The 26,142-nt window shown below is 42.0% G+C and overlaps 1 long non-coding RNA gene across 10 annotated transcripts in view; it reads left to right on the top strand.

The window, feature by feature from the left end:
- The window catches only part of LOC135230160 (uncharacterized), a 312,870-nt gene that overhangs the window by 20,212 nt on the left and 266,516 nt on the right, over nt 1-26,142 (top strand). For all 10 annotated transcript variants that reach the window (XR_010320816.1, XR_010320821.1, XR_010320817.1 and 7 more), the window contains one exon: nt 12,322-12,469. This is a non-coding gene — a long non-coding RNA (uncharacterized LOC135230160). The remainder of the gene's footprint in view (nt 1-12,321; nt 12,470-26,142) is intronic.

Genomic DNA, 26,142 nt, shown 5'->3' with positions numbered 1-26,142 from the left:
TGTAAGTACACCATAATTAAAAAAAAAAAAAAACCATCTTAGAAAATGAAAATACAAAATCTCCATGTGCTCGGATATTTTAAAATACTATGAGTCAAAAAAGACATCATAATGAAAATTAGAATACATTTTGAAGTGAACAATTATGAACATAGTGCATATAAAAATTTGTGCAGTACAGACAATATAATATAGGAAACTTATAGCCTTAAAAATATAATTGGAAAGAACAAATCTTGAAAAATAAGTGAGTTAAACATCCATTCAAAATGTTGGGAAAAAACCAGAAACAAACATTCATAGGAATTTTTGTTTCTGTTAATGATTGAATACATGCAACAGACGATCAACAAAGACTAAAGTTGATTCTTAGAAAATGCTAGTAAAATTGACAAACTTTAGGCAAGATTGATCAAGTGAAAAAGAATGAAGATATAAAAAACGAATATCAGGAATTAGAAAGAAAATGACTACAGATCTTGCAGAACATAAAGATAATGTGAGAATGTTATGAACCGTATTAGCCAATAAATTTGCAAATTTAGGTAAAGTAGGCAAACGTATCATACCATGTAAGTTAATAACAACGATTCAAGAAGAAACAGGAAGCAAAAGTAATTCCACAACTGTTAATAGAATTGAATTAGAGCTCAAACTATTCTCAAAAAGAAAACTTCATATCAGATGGCTTTTCCTGCAAATTCTGCCAAATATTCAAGAAATATTTCACAAATTCTTCAATATAAAATGAAATATATACCAAACTCATTTTATAAAGCTTGTAGAATGAATATTGATACCAAAACCTGACAAGAGAAGCAGAAGATGGGAAAATTACAGGCCAATGTCACTGATGAACATAGATGCAAAATATAAAAATAAATAGGCAAAACAAATCCAGCAATACTCTAAAGAAGAATATATTATGACCAAGTTGGGTCTATCCCAAGAATTCAAGGTTAGTTTAACATTCGAAAATGAATCAGTATAATTTGCCATATGTACAGGAAAAATAAATGTGATTATATTAATAGGTGTAATAAAATAAGTATTTGATAACCTTCAGCATCCACTCATGTTTTTTAAAAGAACGTCTAGCATGCCATGAGACCAGAAGAACCAGAAGGTTCCCGGCTGCTGTCGCTGAACATTTTGATCAAAGAGTCCATAGAAAAGCCCTGATCAAAAGGGGGAAAATGCAGAACAGAATTTCAAATGAACCCTAGACTTTTTGGAGCCACTGAGGGTGAATGAACTCCTGAAACTATTGCCGTGAGATAATCTTTAAACATTACACCAAAAGCATTCCCTTGAATCATCTTAAAACCAAAGTATGAAAAAGAAAAAACCAAACTGTTGCTGTTGATTCCAACTCAGAGACTCTGTAAGACAGAATAGCACTGCCCCATAGAGTTTCCAAGCTGCAGGTGGTGGATTCAAACTGCTCTTCTTTTGCTTGGCTACCGTATCACTTAACCACTGTGCCATGAGGGCTCCAGAACATTAGCTTACTTAACTAATAAAAATGGTCTACCTTGAGCATATGCTCTTTTAAGAACTGTCTACATGGCATCAGATTGACAACAGCTACTGAAAAGATTAGATAGGAACCTTAAGGAGCAGTGGGTTTATGTTAATGACAGAGGAACAACTCAGAAAAGGAGGGTAAGAATGGTTGCACAACTTCAAGAATGTAGCCAGTGTTATTAAATTGTACAGGTAGAAACTGTTGAGTTGGTGTATTTTTTGCTGCATATATTCTCAACCAGAAAAAATACAGGTAATAATTAACAAAAAATGTCAAGGAGAGCTAAATATTTTGAAAATAAGACAGAGTTGCATGTGAGGGAATGAGTGGGGTGAGCTGTTTTAGATTAATAGTAAAGGCTTCTGGGAGCAGGATATTTGAGGAGATAACTGACCTATATCAAAGGAGAGAATAGCTGTATGAAGTTCTGAAGGGAGGGATATTGCCAATAAAGGAAAGAGTTGTTTCTGAGGCCCTTAAATAACCAAGTGTTTTGGCACGTTTGAGGAAGCTCAGGAAAGAAGTCATGGCTAGTGTGGAGTGAACCGAGGGAAGACTGTTAGGAAATGAGGTTAGTATGGTGAGCAAGCCCCGCATCATGAAAGACCATGGGAAGGATTTGGGAATTTTTCCTAATTGCCATGAGAAGCCACTGAAATGATGCTGTTATGTAGATTGTAAGAGGGAAGATCGGTGCATAGAGTCCAGTTTTAACCAAGAGATGATGGTGGATGTAAGGTGGAGGTAGTGAGAAGTGGATAGAGTCAGGATTTATGTTAAGGTAGTGCCAAGAGTCCAGAATATGTCAATGGATTGGATGCAAGATTTGAATAAAGGAGAGAAATCAAGGATGATTTCTAGGTTTTTGTCCTGAACGACCCAGAGGATAGTGAGAACATTTGCTGAGATAAGGAAGACTGGGAGGTAGATAAGACACTTGGACGAAGAATTTTGTTTGAACCACATTAAGTTTGAGATGCCTAGTAGACATTCAAGGGGAGATGTGAGGTCAGCCATTGGTGAAGGAACAGGGCAGAGTATGTAAATGAGGGTATCCTAGGGCGCAGGTGGAATTGACTGCCATGAATTGGCTCAGATAACCTAGACAGTGAGAAGTGATGAGTGACGTTACTTAAACAGGGCATGGAAATCAATGAAAAAGGTGTGGGAGTGGCAGGGAGGCTAAGGTAGAGAAGTTTCTCTCTCCCTAAACCTGATTAGCTGGATTTGAAGACATCATAAGTTCCTGTATGAGAAATATCCAGCAAATTACCAGTTGATTTAATAAATTGATAACAAAGTCCACCTTTCAGCCAAAGATTGAAAAGCAAACAAACCAATTGCCATCCAGTGAATTCTAACTCTTAGCAACCCTATAGGACTGAGTAGAACTACCCCATACGGTTTCTAAGGAGCAGCTGATGAATTCAAACTGCAGACCTTTTGGTTAGCAGCTTAGCTCTTACCCACTGGACCACCAGGACTCAGACCAAGAATAACACATGTGAGGAACTTACTCCTTAGTTCAATCAAGTATGTAGAAATTGAAATTTGTAATTTTGGAGATTCCCCTCTTTTTTTTTCGAAATGGGGGGCATTGAGATGGAGGATTTTCCTATGCCCACCATCCTAAGGGATTTAATTAACCCATAGTTGAGACATTGTAAACATTTGAAGAAATTATTACCTTTGAGAAATTTGAGGGTGAGTAGGCATATCACCTGGCACCTCTTAAACTCCTTTTAAAAACCTGACTTGAAGACTCACCTGCCTTTTTGAATAAGTGCCAGCTTGAATAGGCAGGGTTCAGGGAATTGCCAACCAAAGGTATGGTTTCTCCAGAGGCCTCCAAGGGGTGTAAAAGAAGAGCGGAGCCAGACCCCGTGCTTGGGACACACCCTTGGTATGAAATATTTGAGTGTGTGTGTGGTGAGGGAGCACTGGGTGTGGGAGAGTGGGGTGGGTGGGTAATAGGGAAATGCCTGGTTTTTTTTAAGAAACAGTTTTTTACTTTTTTTTTTTTTTTTGATTACAACGAACAGTTCAGTGGAGACACATTCCTTATGTGCAGGGGCTAGTGCAAGTGCTGATAGCTGAGAATGTAGCCTGCTCCCCAAGTGCCAGTTGGCATTTTGGAGAGAAAACTTGATGTTTGGAGCACTGACTGGCCCTGCCTTTTCTAAATAATTAAGGGTGGTGGGGTGGTGGTAAGAGAAAGAGGATGGTCTATGAACACTGACGCTGGAAAATTAACTCCCAAGTGTGTGGGTTGTGGATAGCAGGAAAAGAACATCACCCGCAAATGACAGCAGTGCCTTTATTTATTTATTTATGCTTCTTTTTAGTTCTGAGTTGTTTTTAAGCCACAAATTAATGGGGCCACCATGAGTTTTCAGAGAATGAGTTTTACAAAAATCTAAGTGTTTTAAATATTGCAAGGATTTACTTATATATGCTGTATATGAGAAAAGTCCTTCCAGTTATAGGGAGGAGAAAGAAAGTATATTCAGGAATTAAATTTTCACAGTTCTCTGAATTCTTATATTTCTCCTGTTGTCCATTTTTCTTTTTTTGTCCTTCATCCACCCCTTCCACCTTGACCCACTGTCTTCATCATCTAGTGCTGCCGTAACAGAAATACCATGAGTGGATGGCTTTAACCAAGAGAAATTTAATACCTCACATTGAAGTAGGCTAATAGTCCACATTCAAGGCATCAGCTCTAAGGGAAAGCTTTCTCTCTCTTTCGGCTCTGGAAGAAGGTCCTTGTCCTTAGCCTTCCCATGGTCAAGGAGCTTCTCAGGTGCAGGGACCTTGGGTCCAGAGGACATGCTCTGCTCCTGGTGCTGCTTTCTTGATAGTCTGAGGCCCCCAACTCTCTGCTTGCTTCCCTTTCGTTTTATCTCTGGAGAGATAAAAGGTGGTGCAGGCCACACCCCAGGGAAAGGTGACCTGAGTGAGGGTGGTGTTACAATCCCACCCTAATCCTCTTAAAGTAAAATTACAATCACAAAATGGAGGACAACTACACAATAGTGGGAATCATGGCCTAACCAAGTTGAGACACACATTTTTTAGGGTCATAATTCAATCCATGACACCCACCAAACCAAACTTGTCACCATCAGAGTTGATTCCAACTCATAGAGACCCTAGTTGATTCGAACTCATAGAGACCCTATAGCATAGAATAGAACTATTCCATAGAGTTTCCAAGGACTAGTTGGTGGATTCGAACTGCTGACCTTTTGGTTAGCAGCTGAGCTCTTAACCACTATGCCACCAGAGCTCCTCTTGATCCACAGTCCACCCTAATTCACCACTGTGTTAGAAACTAAGGTTTTGCTACTCTGAAATAAGAACCTTTTACTATACTTTTGTGTTAGTGGTTGCTTTTGGTACGTCTTTAAGCACTGAACAGTTACCTCATACCCGTTAAAAACCCATTGCCACTGCGTCTATTCCAACTCATAGTGGCCCTATAGGGCAGAGCAGAACTGTGCCATAGACTTTCCAAGGAGCGCCTTGTGGATTTGAACTGATGACCTTTTGGTTAGCAGCCGTAGCTCTTAAACAGTACACCACCAGCGTGGGAGGGGTTTAATTGATAACATGATGTCTGGGCTCCAAGGGAGATGGAATGGATGTGCAGGAGAAGGGCATGCAGAGTCTGCCTGTATAGTCCCCAGAACTCTGTTCAAGATCATAACACACCTCAGTAATCACTTGAATCTAAACATACAACTTTAACAGTTGATGTAAATGACTTTACACATGAATTTTGGAACTCAACTCTTTCTCAATGGAAGTTCCTTCAACCTAGCCGTTTGTTTGTATTCCCTTAATAATTATGAAAGCTAACAATTATTGTGTTCATTCTGTGTGTAAGGCCTTTTTCTAAGTGCCTTGTGTGTTTTATTTAACCTGCGTAAGAACCTTTTGCGTAAGACCCATTTTAGAAATGGGAAACTGAGGCAGTGAGAGGTAAAGTAACGTGCCCAGATCACCCAGCTGATAAACTGAGTTAGGATTTAAACCCAGGCAGTTTGTTTCAGAATTTGCTTATGTAATCACTGTACATGACAGCAGTGAGCCCTAGTGGCTCTGTGGTTAAAGAACTTGGCTGCTAACTGAAAGGTCAGTGGTTCGAACCCACCAGCCTCTCTGTAGGAGACAGATGTGGCAGTCTGCTTCAGTGAAGACTTAGAGCCTTGGAAACCCTATGCGGCAGTTTTACTCTGTCCTTTGGGGTCACTGAGTTAGAATCGACTTGATGACAGTGGGTTTTGGCACATAATACTAATGTGCAGTGTATTCTGTATGCCGTGTATATGTTCAGAAACTAATTTTCCGAACATTTATGCCATATATAGATTACCAATCCAGTTTCCATTGTGTAGATTTTCACTCATGACGACCCCGTGAGTTTTCAGAGTAGGACTGCCCTCCATGCGGTTTTCAATAGCTGTGACTATTTGGAGGTAGGTTGCCAGGCCTTTCTTCCAAGGCAACTCTGAGTGTATTTAAACTGCCAACCTTTCAGTTAGTAGCTGAGCACTTAACTCTTTGTGCCACCTAATACATATATATACTAGGAGGTTTTCCTCCTTATTTGTACTTTAACGTTTTTTAGACTCTTACGAATACTTGTTCCTGGCAGTGAACTAGATGCTAAAGAACAGAATAGGCACATGTAACCCTCTCTCACCTTCTCCCTCCCCTCTTCCACAGAGATGAAATGAAAAGGAATTAATGAAGACAGATCACTGGATTAGGGCCCATACTCCGGGCTATAACAGCATGGGGAGTTTCTCCTGTCACTTCAGTTCTTGTTCAGGAATTGGTACCTGCTTTTTGTGAATCACAAAGACCAGTGCTGTATATCAAGCCATTTAGATTTGGGGTATGGAGCAGTGATGTAAAAAAATTAAATTTTATTTTCAGAGATTTTTTCTATTAATTGTTTACATTTATTTTAATTGTGTATTCTAAAACCCCTACAAAAAGGCATGAAATAATTGTTTAAATTTTAATTCATATGGGTCAAAATGTATGTTAAACTACCTATCGTCACCTTCACAGTTGTCGTTATGTTTGAGCCAATTGTTGTGGCCACTTGTTACCAAGTATGACCTGCTTCTCCAGGGACTGATCTCTCCTGACAACATGTCCAAAATATGTGGGATGAAGCCTCGCCATTCTTGCTTCTAAGGAATATTCTGGCTGTACTTCTTTCAAGACAGATTTGTTCATTCTTTTGGCAGTCCGTGGTATATTCAATATTCTTTGCAAACACCGTAATTCAATGCCTTCAATTTTTCTTTGGTCTTCCTTATTCATTGCCCACCTTTCGTGTGCGTATGAGACGACTGAAAGCACCGTGGCTTGAGTCAGGCACACATTAGTTTTCAAGGTGACATCTGTACTTTTGAACACTTTAAGAGGCCTCTGGCAGCAGATTTGCCCAATGCAATGTGTCGTTTGATTTCTTGACTGCTGCTTCCGTGGGTGTTTATTGTGGATCCAAGTAAAAATGAAGCCCTTAATGACGTGAACATTTTCTCCGTTTATCATGATGTTGCTTATTGGTCCAGTTGTTAGGCTGTTAGTCTGTAGTCTTTGATCTTCAGCAGTAAATGCTTTAAGGCCTCTTCACTTTCAGCAAGCAAGATTGTATCATCTGCATATCTCAGGTTATTAATGAGTCTTCCTCCAATTCTGATGCCTTCTTCTTCAGACCAGCTTCTCAGATTATTTGCTCAGCATACAGGTTGAATACATATGGTGAAAGGATACAACGGTGATGCACACCTTTCTTGACTTTAAACCATGCTGTATTCCTTGTTCTGTTTAGATGACTGCCTCTTGTTCTATGTACAGGTTTCTCATAAAAACAGTTAAGTGTCCTGGAAATCTCATTCTTCCCCATGTTATCCATAATTTGTTATGAGCTGGAGTAGGTCTCAGAAATAATGTACCATTTCTTCCAGTTGGTTGTGCATGGCTGCCTACTTCCCTAGGTGGTAGCAGCTAAGGCCTGTCTCAGAAACACTCTCCTCCCCACTTAGCATGAGTTTTCACACTGCTCCATCTTCTTTCCCTTGTGTGTCTCCTGCCCTCCTCAGTGGCTGGGGAAAATGATAGTAGTCCACTGATGAGATTTATTCTTTTATTATACTTTATTTTATTATTTGTTTTTATAACATAGTTCTGTTAAAATCAAGGGTAATAAAAATGTTTGTATGATGGAAGTGGATAATCTCACCCACTGTGTCCATCTAAAGTTTCATGAGAAAACTGTGCCCACAACAGAGGGCTCCCACTCCTCTGGCTCACTGTATTTTCTCCTTGTTTATTTGCTCTTCCCTCTTTCCTGATGGATGCATGGAACCACTGAGCTTCAGGGCTCCACAATTCTGCTTTTCATACCAGTGTTACTGTAATCTTGGGTTCATGGGCTGCCTTGCCACAGATTTACTCATTCTGTTTCTGTTAATTATTTCATTACTTAAAAATCTCTCATGAATTTTTCCAGAAGTACATTCTATTCCTCAAAAACTTGGAAGCAATGGGAAAGTATGCAAAAAAAAAACAAGAAAACATACGTAATGCATAGAATAAATTATTAACGTTCCGATATGTCTATTTTCTTGCTTATATTGGCATGTATGTGTATTAGAGTCTCTGGTTGATGCAAATGGTTAATATCTTGAGCTGCTGACAGAAAGTTGGAGTTCAGGTCCACCCAGAATTGCTATGAAAGAGAGGTCTGGCAGCCTACTTCCGAAAACTCAGCCATTGGAACCCCTATGGAGTACAGTTCTACTCTGGCACACTGGTGTCATCATGAATCAGAACTGACTCAGTGGCAACTGGTTTTATGTGTGTATTAGCACACACATTTATGTATATTAACACAGATATTATATCCTGATATTTTCATTCAACATTAGTCTTTTCATGGTAATTTTTTTTGTTTTTTTTTAATGAGGGCATTAAATTACTTTATAATATTCTGTGTGCATGTAGTATATGTTTTTTAGCGATTTGACTATAGTTGCAATAATGTGCATGTTTCTAGTAATCTTTAAGCTATACTTACATCTTTTTAACATACATCTCTGCCATTAAATCTCTTTGTTTAAGTGTTGTTTAACACTCATTACGCCTAAGGGATGGTCTCAGAAGCAGCCCTGATCAATTTTTCTCCCTCTTACTCATGAAGCCCCTTAATGTATTTCAAGGTATCAACTACGAAGGATTTTACGTCCTTATCGTTTGTTTATTTTTCATTCAGTCAGTGTATTCCATGGGCCAGAAGTAGTCTATGTTATGCAGATACAGTGGTGAAAGGTACACACTGTCCCTGTCGTCATGAAGGGGACAACCCAGTGCAGGTGGGAGGAGCACTGGGGAAATGCAGCTGAGAGCAAGGACAGACAACCCTCCAGGAACCACACTGGACTTCAGAGAGGCTTGTTGGCTGCTGTTCACCTGGCAGGCTTCTAGATACCCGAGTACCCTTGGGCTTGGTGCCTACTCCTCTCTCTATTGACACCCTCCCTCTAGGATGCCTCAGTGAGTTTACTGCTGTCTATTTGTAGCTAAGGACGTGAGGTTTATACCTCCATCCATTCAAACTCCTCCTGGGTCCAGACTCATATATTCAAATGTCAGCCTAACTCTCTGTAATGACCTCTTTATGCATTATAATGATACATTCCTCATATGGCCATCATGAAAAGCAAACATGAAAGGAAAGCACAGGAGTGCCTGGCACCAGTGTAGGTACTCAATGAACATTAGCTGTTGGTATTATTCTTGACATCTCCGTGTGGGGTGAAGTTTTATTACCTGACATCCCCATGTGGGTATCTAACAGCTGCACCATGTTATCTAGGCTATGAAACAATTCTTGGTTCCAACCACCATTCCGTTCTTATCGATGAATTTCTCAAGGCTTCGGTGATGGGAGTGTGTGTTTTTCCACACAATGGACATGATTAGGAATGGTAGGCCAGGTCCTGCACAATAAATTGCTCCAACATTCCTATGGGTGACCATTGAGACAAGTTTCAGCCACTGAATGTAGCAAAGAATTGGAACTACTCTCAGCTGTTCATGTGAGTACTCTCAATCCAGAATATCTGGTAAGTCGACTGTTAGGGATTGAATTGTGTCCCTCCAAAATGTATGTGGAAATCCTAACCCCTGTACCTGTAATTCTGACCTTGTTTGGAAATAAGGGGCCTGCTTTTATTATGTGAATGAGGTCATACCAATGTAGGGCGGGTCCTAAGCCTAACTCTTCTTAGTTATAAAAGGAGCAGAATACACACAGACACAAACGGGTGAAAAGGAAGACAGACAAAGAAGACAGATGCTTCTAGAAGGCCAGGAACACAAATGATTGCTGGCATCTACTAGAAGCTGAGGTAGACAAGGAAGGACCTCCCACTACAGCCATGCCCTGAATTCGAACTACTGCCTGCTAAACTGTGAGAAAATAAATTTCTGTCCTTTAAAAGCCATCCAGTTGTGTTATTTTTTGTTATGGAGGGACTAGGTAACTAACACACATACCCGTGCTTATAAGTTCAGCCCAGTGCAGAACAGTTTTCTTCCCTCCTTGGTCTAGCCCACCTGAACCTGCTCTTTCCCTATCAGTGTCCTTTGCTTTCACCTAAGAGCTATGACAGAGTCCGCTTGATGCTGACGCATTGAAATTTCAATTTATTTTTTATTTATGATTACTATTAATTCCAATATTTTCTACGGTTTTCAATGGAGACAGTCCTATAATCTATGAATAGCAGTTATACTTTTTTTGTATTAGCTTACACTTCCAGTGTTAAATGTTTAATAAAAATAATGATAGAAGCATCCTTATTTTATTGTTTATTAATTTTAAAGAGAATGTCCCACACGTCACCATGAACTATCATGCTAGTTGTAGTTCTCCACGTTCGGGAACTCCTTTTCTGTTCCATGTTTACTCCTAGTCCTTATCTCTCCGTGTGATTGGATTTTATCAACCTGCTTTGCCCCCATCTCTTGAGGTGAGCATATGTCTTCTCTTCTTTCACCTATGCATGTGGTGAATGAAATTACTAAATCTTTAATGTTCACTCAAATTTGTATGCCTACAATAAACCGCCTTGATCATGGCATGTTACGTGGTTTACCCTTTGCTGGATTTCCTTTGCTGGCATCTTGTGTAGGGTTTTGCATCTCAGTTACTGAGTGTGCTTGTCCTCTAACTCTTCTTCCACCTTCTTTCTCTAATTTGTTATCATTTTTAAACTAGCCATAAGGATCAAGTTAGGGGAGTGTCTCATGGTTTTCTAATCTCTGTTGACTATGTACTAGATTAAAATGACTGTTTCTTGCATGTTTGCTGGAACCTGACTGGAAACGATCTAGGTCTGCCATTTTCTTTGTAGGGAGATCTTGAACTACTGACCCATTTTATTTAGTGGTTAAAGGCCTCTTCTGGTGCTAATTTACTTGTAAAAAATTCTGATGCATGTTCTAGATTGCTCGAATCTCATCTTTAAATATTGATTATCAGGGCTTGTAGCCTCATGCAAGCCAATTAATCAATCCCAGATTTCCCCAAAGTCAGGCCCTGCAACGATTCCTGGTACCAAATTCCCTCATCTAAGACTTATTTGCAAAGAAAGAGACAACAGTATGCTATCTACGCAGTTGTGTATCCGCAGCCTTCTTGAGTCCATAACGTGATTTTACAGTCTTCTAATACTTTTTTTGTAATTGTTCTCTTTCTTATTTTTTTTTTCCTTTTTTCACTGCCAATACCGCCCCCCCCCCCCCAGTCTAGTAGTTTTAAAGTTGTGCGTTTCAGGTTCAAGTCTGTAATCCAGCTGGGATTCTGTGTGTGCTGCATGTGTGCATCAAAAGAACACGCTTCTAGAAGCAGTAAGCAGGCAGTGGGACTGTTGGGTGGTTGGCGGGGCGGGGGTAGGGGAGCTGCTGCCCAGAGAGGGCGTCCGAGGGAGGCAGGAGATGCCGGGCTGCCCACTGCAAGCCTGCAGACTCCAAGGGGGCGGAACCTGCGTGCGCCATGAGCCTTTTGAGACAGGCCCTAGCCCGCCCAGCCGGGTGCTAACCTCGCACCCGCCAGGCTTGCGGGTTCCCCCAGGACTAGGGGAAGCCTGAGGCCAAGGAGGGCAAGACCTAGGGTCTGGACCTGGGAACTGGTTCTGCCACGTGTGATCGCAGCACTTATGCTGGGAAGGGGGGCAGGAAGCATATCGCAACGTGCGTCCGGACGATGACCCAGAAGGGCAGGAGTTGTGGTCACCCACGGACTCTGCGTCTGCATATGGACGCCCCCCCAGGGTGCAATTCCAGGAGCACAAGGCAAAGCCACAGAGGCCACAGTGCACCTCGCCGATGCTCCCCAGGGGCATTGCCCCAAATCTGGGAAACAGTCCCTCCTCTGGGCTAGGGACTTTGTTTCCTCCATTGTCATCACTGACTGTGAGCAGACTCTTGTCTAGGCAGACTAATGAGGAGTTATCAAAATGAGCTTAAAAGTCCGGATTTGAGTTAAGGATCATAAATTAACACAGAGAAATACGACTTTAGCAATAAGTGCCTGCTTGAAGCCCAAGTTGCCTGAAAACACGGAATTTCAGTCTTTCAGCTCCTCTGCTAATCTAGGGACTAAGAACTGGATCTCACTGGAGCTCAAAGATGTGGGGCACTGGAAATACTCCTGGGTCTGTCTGCTCATGGCTGATTGCCTGATTCCCAGTTTTATTATACAGCTTAAATACAGACCAGAAGAGGAGTTTGGGGCTTGACACCTGACATCTTAACACCAGTTCCTGTTTCTTGAGGAAGGAAGAGGTAAAATAAATCAGCGTTTACTGTTTCCTTCTCCATCCCCGGAAGTCCTGATGAAGACCCTCTCAGGTAAGGACTGGCAGGGAGTGGCTTGGTTTACTATTCAACTTTGTCCTTCAGTCACTTTGTTTATGTCCGGCATGTAAACTATTGTGCATTGAGAAGCATTCTAATTCTTGTGCAGAAGGACTAGACCTCCTGCAGAATGACTATATTGTGCCTCCCTCGGGCACCCCTGTCTGCGCAGCACCCCCCAACGCCAACTGCCCAACCGCCTCTCTCCTGGCATTCTGCTTCTAGAAGCATGTTCTTTTGATGCAGAGATGCAGCACACACAGAGTCCCAGCTGGATTACAGACTTGAACCTGAAGACCTTATGCAGAATGACTATTTATGAACCACTAAGCTCAGTACTAAAGCAGGTACTTACCCCTCAGAGAAGGCCCTGGGGGAGGTTGACACCTGCATTCCCCAGCGCTCCTGCTGCTCTAGAAGTGCCTGAAATGCCTCTCTGGGAAAGGCCTTCAGAGTAGTAGGCTCATGGCCCAGGTGGGAATTCAGGCCTATTTTTCTGTTAGAACATCTCATTTCGCTCTAAAAATATTATTATCCAGTTTATTCACCAGGCATGAGTACAGACATCTCATATTTTCAAAATTAACCCCATTCTCTAATACTAATTTGCCACCAAGAGTATATTCCAAAGTTTTTCCAATAGGCTAGAAAGTCTTTGCAAAGAGGGGAGTCCTGCGCCATGTTGTGCAGTGACAACAGGGTTAGCATAATATGTTTACCGAGATACCTACCACTTTTTTTTTATTTTTTATTGTGCTTTATTTGAAACTTTACAGAGCAAATTACTTTCTTGTTCAACCATTTATACACAATTGTTTTGTGACATTGGTTGCAATATTCATGATGTGTCAATATTGTCCTCTCCTGTGCTCCAGTTCCCCGTTTCCATCCACCATGATTCCTGTTCCGTCCTGCCCTCTTTTCAGTGCTTTTGGGCTGGTTTTGTACTTTTGGTCTCATACACATGATTGAACTAAGAAACACTTTCTTCACGTGTGTTATTGTTTGTTTTATAGACCTGTCTAATCTTTGGTGGAGGGCGAACTTCCGAAGATACTTTCCACTTTGTTGCTTGCCATAATTGCTGAAATTCCAAGCCTGCCACCTGAAGAACTTCCTTTAGTGTTTCATTTAGAGCAAGTCTGGTGGCGATGAATTCTCTTAAGCGTCTTTCACCTGAGAATGTCAATATTTTTCCTTTACTCATGAAGGAAATAACAGCCTATAGAACACTGGGTTAATGTTTCTTTTCTTTCAGTGTTGAAAAAATGTTGTTTTCACAGCCTTTTGGCCTCCATGGCTTCTGATGATGAATACAGAGTCATTCCAATTGTTTCTCCTGTGTGAGATGAGTTGTTTTCTCTCTAGCTTCTTTGAAGATATTTTCTTGGTCCTTGTTATTCCACAATTGACAATGAGGCATTTGGGCGTAAAATTATGTGAGTTTAACTTGTTGGAGTTTGCATAGCTTCTTGAATCTGTAAGTTTATGTCTTTCAACAAATTGGGAAAGTGTTGAGCCAGTATTTCTTCAGATACTTTTTTCTACACCACATATTTTCTCTACACCGTATGGAATTCCAATAAATAAATGTTAGATATTTTTGAATTTTTTTGAGGCTCTGTTCATTTTTTTTCAATATTTGTTCTCTGTTTTCAGATTGGATATTTTCAATTGAACTGTTTTCATCTCACTGATCCTTTTGTCTGTCAACAGCATTCCGCTGTAGAGCTGATCAAGTGAATTTTTTATCTCTATTTTTCTGTTTTTCCTGTCTAAAATTTTCATTTGTGAATGGTTTCTATGTATTTTTCTATTTTTCTAAGTTGTGCCTGTTACTTCTTTGAGCATGGTTAAAGTAGCTTTTTAAAGTTTTTGTCTGTGATTCCAAGACTGTGTCTTACTTCAATCTTACAGAAAATGTCGATGTTGTTTGTTTTAGGAATCACTTGACCCAGTTATGTTCAGGCTGCAGGTTCTTTCCCAACTTCTGTGTGCTGTGGCTCAGATGTCAGTTCAGATTTTGAAGACTTTGCAGTGATATTTGGATGTAATCTATGGGAGTGTCACTCAGTCTGGGACCTTGTTGGTGTTCTAACCCATAATGCAGTTCTCAAAGGATTGATCTACTTCTTAGGGTCAGAGCAAAGCATATGCAACTGTGGGAGTGGGGAGGGGTATGAAAAACAACTTTATGGTATCCCTCTCTTGAGCCGCCTGGTCTCTGTCTCTCTGAGGCTCTCTGATGTCTGAGCAGCTACCTTCCTGGTCCACTGGCAAAAATGTTGGGGCTTTAATCTCTTCATTCTGCTGCGCAATTAAGTGACTGGGTCTGTGTATGAGGCCAAATAATGGTAAGATGGAGAAAATGTAACAGAGATTCCTGTACATTATTTGGTCCTTATATACTTAGGTCAGAGAGAAGGCACACTGTTTCGGGTGATACTTTGAAACAGGTATGGAGAAAAAGGCTTTAACAGGTTGATAGCTGCATACTAGGTGTTACGGATTAAACTCTGTCTTCCCAAAATGTATATATCAGCTTGACTAGGCCATGCTTCTCAGTATTGTGCGATTATCCACCATTTTGTCAGCTGATGTGATTTTCCAATGTATTGTAAATCATACCTCTATGATGTTAATGATCGAGGTTTTGAAGCAGTTATGTTAAGGAGGCAGGGCTCAGTCTACAAGATTAAGTTGTGTTTTAAGTCAATCTCTTTTGAGATATAAAAGAGAAAAGAGCAGAGAGACAGGGGGACCTCAGTAGCACCAAGAAAGAAGTGTCAGGAGCAGTGCATCCTTTGGACCTAGGATCCCTGTGCTGAGAACCTTCTTGTCCAGGGGAAGATTGGTGACAAAGACCTTCCCCTAGGAGTGACAGAGAGAAAAAGGCTTCCCCTGGAGTTGGCACCCTGAATTTGGACTTATAGCCTTCTAGACTGTGAGGGAATAATTTTCTTTGTTAAAGTCATCCGTTTGTGGTGTTTCTGTTACAGGAGCACTGGATATCTAAGACGCTAGGTACCAGGAGATGTACATTTCCCAGCTCTTTCACTCCCAGGGACACTATGACTAAGTAGCCAATGCCATAAATCCATGCGAGCAGACTGTTCTGATTACTGCTTTGACTCTACTGTCTGTTATGGTAACCACACCCACCTTGTCTTTGTTGATTGAGTGCTACCATTTGGCTGCTACCACCATGGGGTCCAGTCAACTGCATTGTAGTTAGGTGTCTTCATTCAGTTAGGGCAGTTCTCACTGTGGACTCTTACTTACATAAAATAGCAACCACAGAAGTCTTCAATAATGCTGGGGCTTGCTTCCCAAATTTGGATCTCACTGCTGTGGTAAAAAGAGAGCCCTCTGGGCACTCCGTGTGTGGGTCTGTGGGTCCAGCCTAATAAATCCATTCTAACATGCCAATTTCCCTCAGCCTTTGGATACCTTCTCCTACAGTATACAATGGCAGATCTGCCATTTCCACTTGATTTATTTTAGGCCACCACTTAATCCATGCTTCAGTAAACCAGCCAAATAAACTATGAGATCCTTTTCTAACCTCTCAAGCTGAAACACTGAATGAAGAATCTATGCTTCCTGGGCCTATATCAATAAACTCAGACTAATCCACCTTTATGTTGCTTGCACCGTTATCCCACAGCCATAATAGCCATTCCCACACATATTCACCAGGTTTCTGTATGTATGTATATATTAGAAAAATCAAGCAGTTCTTTTGGAGTTTAGCATAGCTTTTCCTGGGTCACACTTCATAGCTCACCTTTTGGGGCTTGTTGGGACTGAAGCCTAGGTATAGGTCTGGAAGCAAAAATGGGCAGTGGCAGTGGGATGTTCAGCCGTGTCTTATAAGGCATCTGCCTAAGGTGATGCCCCAGGCAATGCCCCAGACACCACCCCAGGAGACAACTCAAACAAGACACTTCAGGCACAGCTGGGGTAATCTCATCAGATGGAGGTGGAAGGGATAATTGTTTTACTGGGAAGGGTGCCTTAGCAGGCAGAGTTAGAGAATCTCTTCAGATGGGAGTAAGAGGTCTGGTTCTGTTAGGAAGAGCGATTCAACAGAAATTGGAGGTTCATTGTCCCCCGCTTCCTGACTATCTGCCCATATGTCCTCATCCCAAGTTTCAGGATCCCATTTCTTCCCAATCAGTGCCCTTACTTTAACTTCAGAAACCATTTGAGGTTGGATATTCAACTGGCGCTTTAATTCAGTCACTCTTATGATAAGAATCTGAGTTTATTTTTGGCAGCATTAGCCTTGTTACTATAAGAAATATGGTTTTCTTTCTGGGCACAAGTGGCAGCTTTCAGGTCTTGTATGTGGTGCTTGAGCTTTGAGCCCATTTCTTTCATTCACCAGTGTGGCTCCAAAAGCAGGACCAACCAAGCAGCTTCCTTATTATTCTTATTCTGACAAAATTATAGAAAAGTATCAAATATGTAATCAGGCAGAGCCTTGTCTCTCACAAATATTTGATCCAGTGGTAGTAGTATTTTGCGTATTTCTATTGTCACCTCCCACCATGGATTAGCAATAGCCTATTTACTACTGGAGACAGTCATCAGTGCCTTTAAGATTAGCCAGACTTGAGAATCAATTCAAAAAACTCGTTCTTAAGATTTGGTTCCTCTGGAACCACTGTAGGTACCAAATATCTTAGCCTGGGATCTCTAGAGATGCAAAACTGGTGAACAGAATATATATATACACACATATATACGAAAAAAAAAAGTGTGTGTATATATATATATGTGTGTATATATATATATACATAAATTTTTTTTTTTTTATATGGAAACCCTAGTCGCATAATGGTTAATAGCTATAGCTGCTAACCAAAAGGTTAGCATTTCGAATCCACCAGGCGCTCCTTGGGAACTCTGTGGGCCAGTTCTGCTCTGTCCTGTAGGGTCACTATGAGTTGGAACCGACTCGACGGCAATGGGTATACACACACACACACACACACACACATATGCTTACATATGTTAGTTGTGGCTCTTAGAGGCCATCGATCCTGTGTAAAACAGAATGAAACACTGCCTGATCCTGAACCATCCTCACAATCATTGCCATGTTTGAGCCCATTCTTGCAGCCATTGTGTCAGTTCATGTTGTTGAGCGCCTTCCTCTTTTTTTTTCTGACCCTCAGCTTTTCCAAGCATGATGAGCCTCTCCTGGGACATGTCCTTCCTGAAAATATGTCCAAGGCACGTGAGACGAAGTCTCGCCATCCTTGCTTCTAAGGTGCATTCTGGGTGTACTTCTTCCCAGATGGATTTGTTTATTCTTCTGGCAGTCCATGGTATATTCAGTATTCTTTGCCAACACCATATTTTAAATGAATCAGTTCTTTGGTTTTCCGTATTCATTGTCTAACTTGCTCAAGCATGTGAGGTGATAGAAAATATCATGGCTTTGCTCAGGCACACCTTAGTCCTCAAAGTGACATCTTTCCTTCACAACACTTTAAGGAGGTCTTTTGCAATAGATTTGCCCAATGCAATACATTGTTTGAATTCTTGACTGCTGCTTCTGTGGGCATTGATTATGGATTCAAGTTAAATGAAATGCTTGATGACTTCAGTATTTTCTCTGTTTATCATGGTGTTGCTTACTGGTCCAGTTGTGAGAATTTTTGTTTTCTTTATGTTGAGGTGTAATCCATACTGAAGGCTGTAGTGGTTGCTCTTCATCAGTAACTGCTTCAAGTCCTCTTTACTTTCAGCAAGCAAGGTCGTATCAGCTCCATATCATAGGTTGTTAGTGAATCTTTCTCCAAAACTAATGCCATGTTCTTCTTCTTACAGACCAGCTTCTCAGATTATTTGCTCAGCATACAGATTGAGTAAGTATGGTGAAAGGATACCGCCATGACACACAACTTTCTGATTTTAAACCACACAGTATCCCCTTGCCCTACTCAAATGACTGCCTCTTGGTCTACGTAGATATTCTGCATGACTACAGTTAAGTGTTCTGGAATTCCCATTCTTTGGTAAGCTATTCAATTTGTCATGAGCCACACAGTTGAGTGTGCTTGTATAGTAAACAAAAATAGGTAAACATCTTAGTGATAGTCTCTACTTTCAGCCAAGATCCATCAGACATCAGAAATGATATCCCACGTTCCATGTCTTCCTCTGAATCCAGCTTGAATTTTTGGTAGTTCCCTGTCTGTGTACTGCTGCAACTGTTTTTAAATTATATTCAGCAAAATTTTTCTTGCATGTAATGTTAATGACATTGCTCGATAATTTCCGCATTGCGTTGGACCACCTCTCTTTGGAATGGGCACACATATAGATCTCTTTCAGTCATTTGGTCAGGTAGCTGTCTTCCAAATATATTGGAATAGACAAGTGAGCACCTCCAGCACTGCGTCCGTGTGTTGAAACATCTCATTTGGTACGCCATCAATTCCTGGAGCCATGTTTTTTGCCAATGGCTTCAGTGCAGCTTGGAGTTCTTCCTTCAGTACCATCAGCTCTTGATCCTATGCTACCTCCTGAAATGGTTGAACGTCGACCAATTGTTTTTGGTGTATTGAGTCTGTGTATTCCTTCCATCTACTTTTGATGTTTCCTCTGTTGTTCGATATTTTGCCCATAGAATCCTTCAGTATTGCACCTAGAGGCTTGAATATTTCCTTCAGTTCTTTTAGCTTGAGAAATGCCAGGTGTTTTCTTCCCTTTTGGTTTTCTAACTCCAGATCTGTTCACATTATATTATCATACTTTGTCTTCTCCAGCTTCCCTTTCAGGTATTCTATTGAGCTCTTTTACTTTATTTTTCCTTCCATTCTCTTTAGCTACTGTACATTCAAGAGCAAGATTCAGAGTCTCTTGTGACATCCTCTTTGGTGTTTGCTTTCTTTCCTGTCTTTCTAATGACTGTTTTTTTCATATATGATGTCCTTGCTATCATCCCACAACTAATCTGGTCTTCGATCATTAGTGTGCAGTGCATCAAATCTATTCTTGAGATGCTCTCTAAATTCAGGTTTGATATACTCAAGGGCATACTTTGACTCATGGACTTGTTTTAATTTTCTTCAGCTTCAACTTGAACGTGAATATGAGCAACTGATCATCTGTTCTGCAGTCAGCCCCTGGCCTGATTCTGACTCATGATATTGACCAAGTGAAGAGTGATTCAGAGAAAAACATGGGTAGAGTGTGACCTAATTTCCATAAAAACAAAGAAATGAATGTACTTACACGTGTCCCGGCAAAAAGAAGTGTGTAAAACGGTACATATGTATCTTTGGACACTGGACACTTCAGGGGAGCAGGTACAATATACTTATGTGGGGATGGCTCTTATTAAAACTTCTATATACAAATCTCTATTGTTAAATGTGTTATAAGAATGTAAAAGCTTTTAAAGTTTAATAACATCATACGTGTATGTGTGTGTATTTGAAACTTTTTTTTTTTTTTTTACTATTTTATATATGTGTTTTTTAGTTATCTAGTTTTTTTTTTTAGTGTGGCTATTTTTTTTTAGTGTGGCTATAGCAGAGATACCACAAGTGGATGGCTTTAACAAACAGAAGCTTATTCTCTCACAGTTTAAGAAGCAACAAGTTTGAAGTCAGGGCACCAGGTCTAGGAGAAAGCTTTCTCTCTTTGTGGCTCTGGGGGAAGGTCCTTGTCATCTATCTTCCCCTGGCCTAGGAAATTCTCAGCGTGTGGACACTGGGTCAAAAAGACGTGCTCCACTCCAGGCACTTCTTCCTTGGTGGTATGAGGTCCCTCTCATTTCCGCTCACTCTTCTCTTTGTATCTCAAAAGAGACTGACTCAAGACTCACCCTAATCCTGTAGATTGTGTCCTCCCTCATTAACCTAACTGTCTCTAATCCCGCCTTATTAACATCACAGAGGTTAGAATTTACAACACATAAGTAATTACATCAGATCACAAAATGCAGGACAACCACGCAATACTGGGAATCATGGTCTGGCCAGGTGGGCACACATTTTGGGGGACACTATTCAATCCATAACAATAGAGAAAACACTGTCTTCAATGCCAGATTCAGAGACTTTTATCCATCTATGAAGGGCAAACACAGAAATTGAACAAAATTCAGACCAGCGAATTATTGCTTGCTCTTGTAACTAATGACTTCTTCTGGTCTCTGTACCTGGAAATGGCCAAAACGAATTCTGTGAGGATTAATTCAGTTATTGCTAAAACATCTACTGCATTTACATGTCTACAGATAAGGAAGAATGCTGGACACCATGTGTGATTCATTAAGTAACACAGGGACTATTAGACTGTTGTTCTCCTTCTCTGATATGCCACTATCACCTTCTCCCCTTGTTGCTCTCCTGAAAAACCCACACTTGTATATTCTAGGCTTTTTTCCAGGATTGAATTTGCAGGAAGTTAAAGATATATCTTTGAAAGATAAAAAAGACTTTGGCCACATTGTCTTTAGACAGTCAAACTTCCCAGCCAGCCTCTGTGCAGGATGGGAATTCACAATCCCTCCTACTCAGTACCTCTGAGCAGGACAGGATTTCTGTTTCATTATCAGGAGACTGTGGAATTCACCCCTCTTCAGAAAACTTACTTTCCTTTGCCTCAAACTCTCCCTCTCAGGATCTGTCACGGTCACTCTGAGAAATTCACATGGGCAGCCTGTATGGAAGTGCCCATCCTAGAGGCCCTGCCCTCCTTTCCTTGCTCCATAGGGCTTCCTCTGACACTTGGGGTCGCATCTCCCAGGGAGTACACACCTCTGGCACTTCCAGGGATTCCCAGGCCCTGGGATACTGTGGATGGGACTTGGAACTCAATCTGTTTCTTCCCATCCTCACCTTTGGTTATCTGTGTTCTGTCTTCACCAGATTTAGGAGGCCTTGTCTTCTCTTTGCTCATTTCATTTCAGTCAGGCTTTTCTATTCCAACTCTCTGATCTCAGGACAGATCAGGTTAGACCACAGAAAAGAGAAAGACCAAGCAAACATCACTGATCTGTGCAGAAGCTGCTGGGAAGGGATTCGATTCTCACTGGTTTAGGGTTTTAAGCCCACTGCTCACCGGCAGGCAGGTTCCCCCCAGAGTCTGGCTTCTGTCTGGTACCTTGTACTACAAAGAACTCAGTGACCAGCCCACCTTCACAATCACACCTCCCTTAGAGCTACCTTTGCAGAGGCTCTTTCTCAGACTTCCATGTCCCACTGAAATCCCATTTCTCTTTCCTTACAAACATTGTGCTCATTCTCAGGGCCCCGAGACCTTATCTGCAGGTGAGTCTTGTCCTCTTCTCTCCTTGGCTTTTGAGTGGACCTCATGTCTTCGGACAGCTATCCTGGGGCTTCTTCCACCCTGGTGCTCTGGGGCTGGATCTCTCCATGTACTAGAGGGGGCGTGGAAGGGGCACAAGGCTAAAAGGATGGATCTTCCAGGTGAGGTGGGTTTAAGAAGCCTGAATGAAGTTCTTCCCTGAAGGGTGCATATTTTGCAGTCCACACATCCTGCTTCTCTCAGTCTGAGAGTCCTAGCATGTCTTCATGTGCTTTCTCCTTTGACTTTGAGGCCATGCCTGCACCCTCTGCAGCCAGGTCTCCCACATGTGTAGCAGCACCAGTAGGTGTGGTAGCCTCTTCAGCCCCTGTCTCCTCCTCCATATGCTCCTGGAGGTACCTGGCTCTTCTTGCCAGGACTCCAGGATGCTGACCAGGAACTCAGTGTTGGTTAGACTGAGGGCAGCCAAATCACAACCATGCCTCCTGGGGGGGGGGGGCGGGGGGCAGGGCTTGAATATGTCAGCATAAGGGTCAGTATTTTTCTGAGTATGAGGGAATGATTGGCGAGTTAAGGAAGAAAGAGAAGGAGTTTGGGAGGGGAATGTAAGCTCCAGTGACAGACAGAAGATGGGGTGGGGGATCTCTCAAAGGGTATTAGAGGCCAGTCAGAAAAGCAGGAAGCAGCAGGAAGCAGGGTCAGTGGAGGGCAGCACTGGGTGGAGGAGGACAGCAGAGGTAATAGTAGTGGGGAGGGCAACAAAACTGGCCTGAAAAGAGTGATACATGACTGATCCTAGATGAAGCTCAGGTTGAGAAAAGTAGGAAAATAAAAAATTCTATCCTGTAGCCATGTTTGTGGTTAGGGGTTGTTAGGCTCTTGAGGGAGGTGGGCAGGAGACACAGGAGGGGAAGGGGAGTTCCTGGATCTAGGGAGGAGTCTACAGCCCTTCTTCTGCCCTCAATGATATGGGTTCTGGGCTGTTCAACCTACTACTCCCAGAACCTCCTGAATAATTTCCTTAGTTCTTCACATGGTATATTAATTCCATCTCAGTAGAAAATATAATAATGAAGTACGCTTCTTCCTACCCACCCTTTCCACCATCCTATACTCTCTGCCCCAGTTGCCCACTGGCTTCCTTCCCTTCCATCATGTTCAGATCCAGAACAAAAGAGTGCCTTGTCTGCAGCTATTCTGGAAAGCTCTCAAACTTACAATTGAATTCTTTTGTTTCATCCCTCATTTATTCCTACATTTCTTATTGACAAAATAAACTTTGGTTAATTATCTACTAAATGACAGAAAGTGCTTTCTCAGGAGAATCTTCCTTATGACCTTATCCATTCATCCCAAATCCTTCATCTTGTCCTACCATGGCTCTCTTTTCTGGTGGAAGTCAGAGCTTTTGTTCTGTAGCACTCATCAATCTGGGTCGATTTTTCCTCATCTTTATCTACAGTCTTAGAGAAAGGCCTTTTCCTCGTGTATCACTGTTTCATCCTGCCTGGGTGAAGATGTCCAAACATAATGGTCTCTGAAGGACATTTATCCCTTCTCCCAGCAGGACCCTTTGATAACCTGGGGACTCTGGCTTGCTCCTGAATTTCCTTGATTCAGTAGCTAAGGTTTCTCTCCCACAAGACCTGAGATCGGCACCCTTTTCAAAAAGCAGCTGAGATCTGAGTTAGCACCAAGGCTTCCGTAATCCTGTGTGACATCATTGCTGACAGTGCTGAGTTCCATGGGCCCAGTTTGAAGCTAAACAGGGCAACCAGAAAAACATGAAACTGTCAGGTAGGCACTTGAGAAGTGCTAGTGCCAATGTGGGAAGAAGGAGATTAGATACTAAAAATGAATTGCAACTTTTCCGTGCCGTGTAAGGGGTTACTATCCCCTGGTGGGTAAAGAGAGCACAGGGAATGATAACAGTATCATGGGCAGCTGCTTTCTCCCAGTCCTCTCATTTGACTCTGTTGGAATCATGTCTCTCCAGCTCTGGTTATAAAATGTCCACTCTGAGCCACTCTTAGGTCTCCTTAGCCTCTGAGGCTTCACACAGGCTCTGCTCTCTGACTAGGAGATGTTCTCTCCCTTCCCGTCTGCTGGCCTACTCTCCCTGGTGAAGCGTGAAGGTGAAGAAAACTGTCCCCATTGGAAAGATTAGGCTCATGACTTCACCAAGAAGCCCTAAGACTCAGGAGTTTTGTGGTCAGTCAGAATGGGAAGTTTGGGAGTTGACTTGGGGAACTGCTTTTGTTTAGGAGGCCATTTAGAAGAGAAAGCAGCAAATGGGGAGACCATTTGAGGAGGAAATTAAGAAGGTTGGGGTGGTGATGAGGAAGGAGGAGTCTTCTCCAAGGAAAATAAAAGTTTCCACATGGGGATGGTAGGGGCTTGTTTTGTGTGACCCCAAAGGAGAGAAGAGGCAGGAATGGTAGGGAAACAATAGAACAAAAGATAATCTGTGCCTGTTCACAAATGTAACAAATGCCCCAGTGTTTTCAGCCTGTTTCCTCAGACTTTTCTCATCAAGCCATCCCTCCCCTTTTACTGAAGCCTCTGGAAAATACCTGAGGCTTCCTGGATGCTCGGCCTTTTTTCACCCCTTAACTATTCAGTCATATTCCCAACTTGGTTCAGGCATCACTTCCTGGTTGTAGTCTTGCCTGAATCTTCTCCTGGTAGATGAGTCCACTTCTTGCTCTGTACTCCATTGTACCCAGGAAACCCTTTACTGCAGCATAAAACACAATTGCATTTACTACACATTCTTCCTCTCTCTGTGCCCACGCCTTCTATGAGACTCCAGAGCACCTTTCATTAGCAGTAGGAGTCTTCTTCTACCTGTTGAAGGCCGACCTTACGGTTGCTTCAGCCATTGAAATAGTAGCAGAGATGATACAAGGAGAGAATTGAAAAGATTTTACATTGAGTCTTGCCCTTTTGTTGCTCTTAAACCCTGAGAACCTGTGGGAGTGACCCCAGGCCAGCCTGCTGAATGATGAGGGACCATTGGAAAGAGGATCCAGCGGTTTCCCTGAGTTGATTTTATGAAACTGGCTCGCAGGTGACCTGGAATCAAATTGTAGGCACATGAGTAAGCCCTGCTGTGAGCCGCTGTGGCTGGCCCAGATCAGAAGAACCCCAAATTGACAACCTGAAAAATTGTGAGCTTAGTAAATGGTTGTTTTTTTAAGACACTACCTTTTGGAGTCATTTGTTACACAGCAATACGTGACTGATACACCTGTTAACTTGGCGGTTTCTCTCGCCAGGCAGTGAGGCAGCTTCTGTAAGTCATTTCATCACTAAGAGCATCTGGCCTAGGGTCTGACATGTAGCTGTTTATACAGGAAATCTTTGTTGACTTAATGCATGAATGAGTAATACGAATTTTATGTGCGAGTCTGCACAAAATCATGTATGAATAAAAGCATGATTTTTTAAAAAATAAAATGAATTGAGGCTCAGAACTACCTGCTTACAAAATTGAGGGGAGTTTTTAACCTCACTTACTTTTAGGGTACTCCCTCCTCCAGATATGCAATGATTCCCAGGGTCTAATGAAGGACCAGTGCTTGGAGAAGACCTTGAAGACACCCATTGCCTCAGCGTATGTGGGTGATCTCTCTAGAAGCATTCGTTCTGCTGTTTCCATTCTCAGCTGGATCATGAGAACCTTGGTGGGGCTGTCAACAGCATAATAGGGTTTGTCTACTTATGTGCCTGCATCAGCCTTTGAGGTGCTGTAACCCCCTCCAGGGCACTATCAAGAAGGAGGTCCTACCCCTTCCCAATGTCTAGGACCCTACTATCTGACTGTCACTCTTCCCCTGGGCTCCGGTTCACTCAGTGTGATCACCTCAGTGAGCTGAGGCTTTTACCACAGACTCTTCAGAGTCTTGAAGTTTCAGGGCTTCAACACTGTGAGTCCAGCTATCTCCTTGAAATGAGGTAGGGAAGGAGGAAAAACGTAGGAAGATTTTATTTTCCATTTAATGTTGCAATAAAATTTCTTGCCCTGCATTTTCGAAGGGTCCTGCCTAACAATTCCCTCTGTTCTCTTCCAAGATGTAGGACGATGAAGAGTGAATGTTTGTTGTGTCATAATCTGCAGAAGGATGCAATGTGCACATGGGGTCCATTCCCCCGATGCTCACACTAGAGCACCCCACCCATGTGGAAATCTCTGCAAGTGTTACTGAGTCCCTCCCACATCCACAGTGAACAGCCTTCAGATTCTTATAAGAGGGAATTGTGTCCTAACACCAGCTGCTCCCTGGAAACCCTATGGGGCAGTTCTACTCTGTCCTATACGGTCTCTGAGTCAGAATTGACTCGATGGCTACGGGTTTGGTTTTTTCTTTCAG

The sequence above is a fragment of the Loxodonta africana genome, unplaced genomic scaffold (assembly GCF_030014295.1).
Source record: "Loxodonta africana isolate mLoxAfr1 unplaced genomic scaffold, mLoxAfr1.hap2 scaffold_81, whole genome shotgun sequence".
Classification (NCBI taxonomy): Eukaryota; Metazoa; Chordata; class Mammalia; order Proboscidea; family Elephantidae; genus Loxodonta; species Loxodonta africana.
Note: the sequence above shows the minus strand (reverse complement) of the source record. Positions and strands in the feature narration are given on the sequence as shown.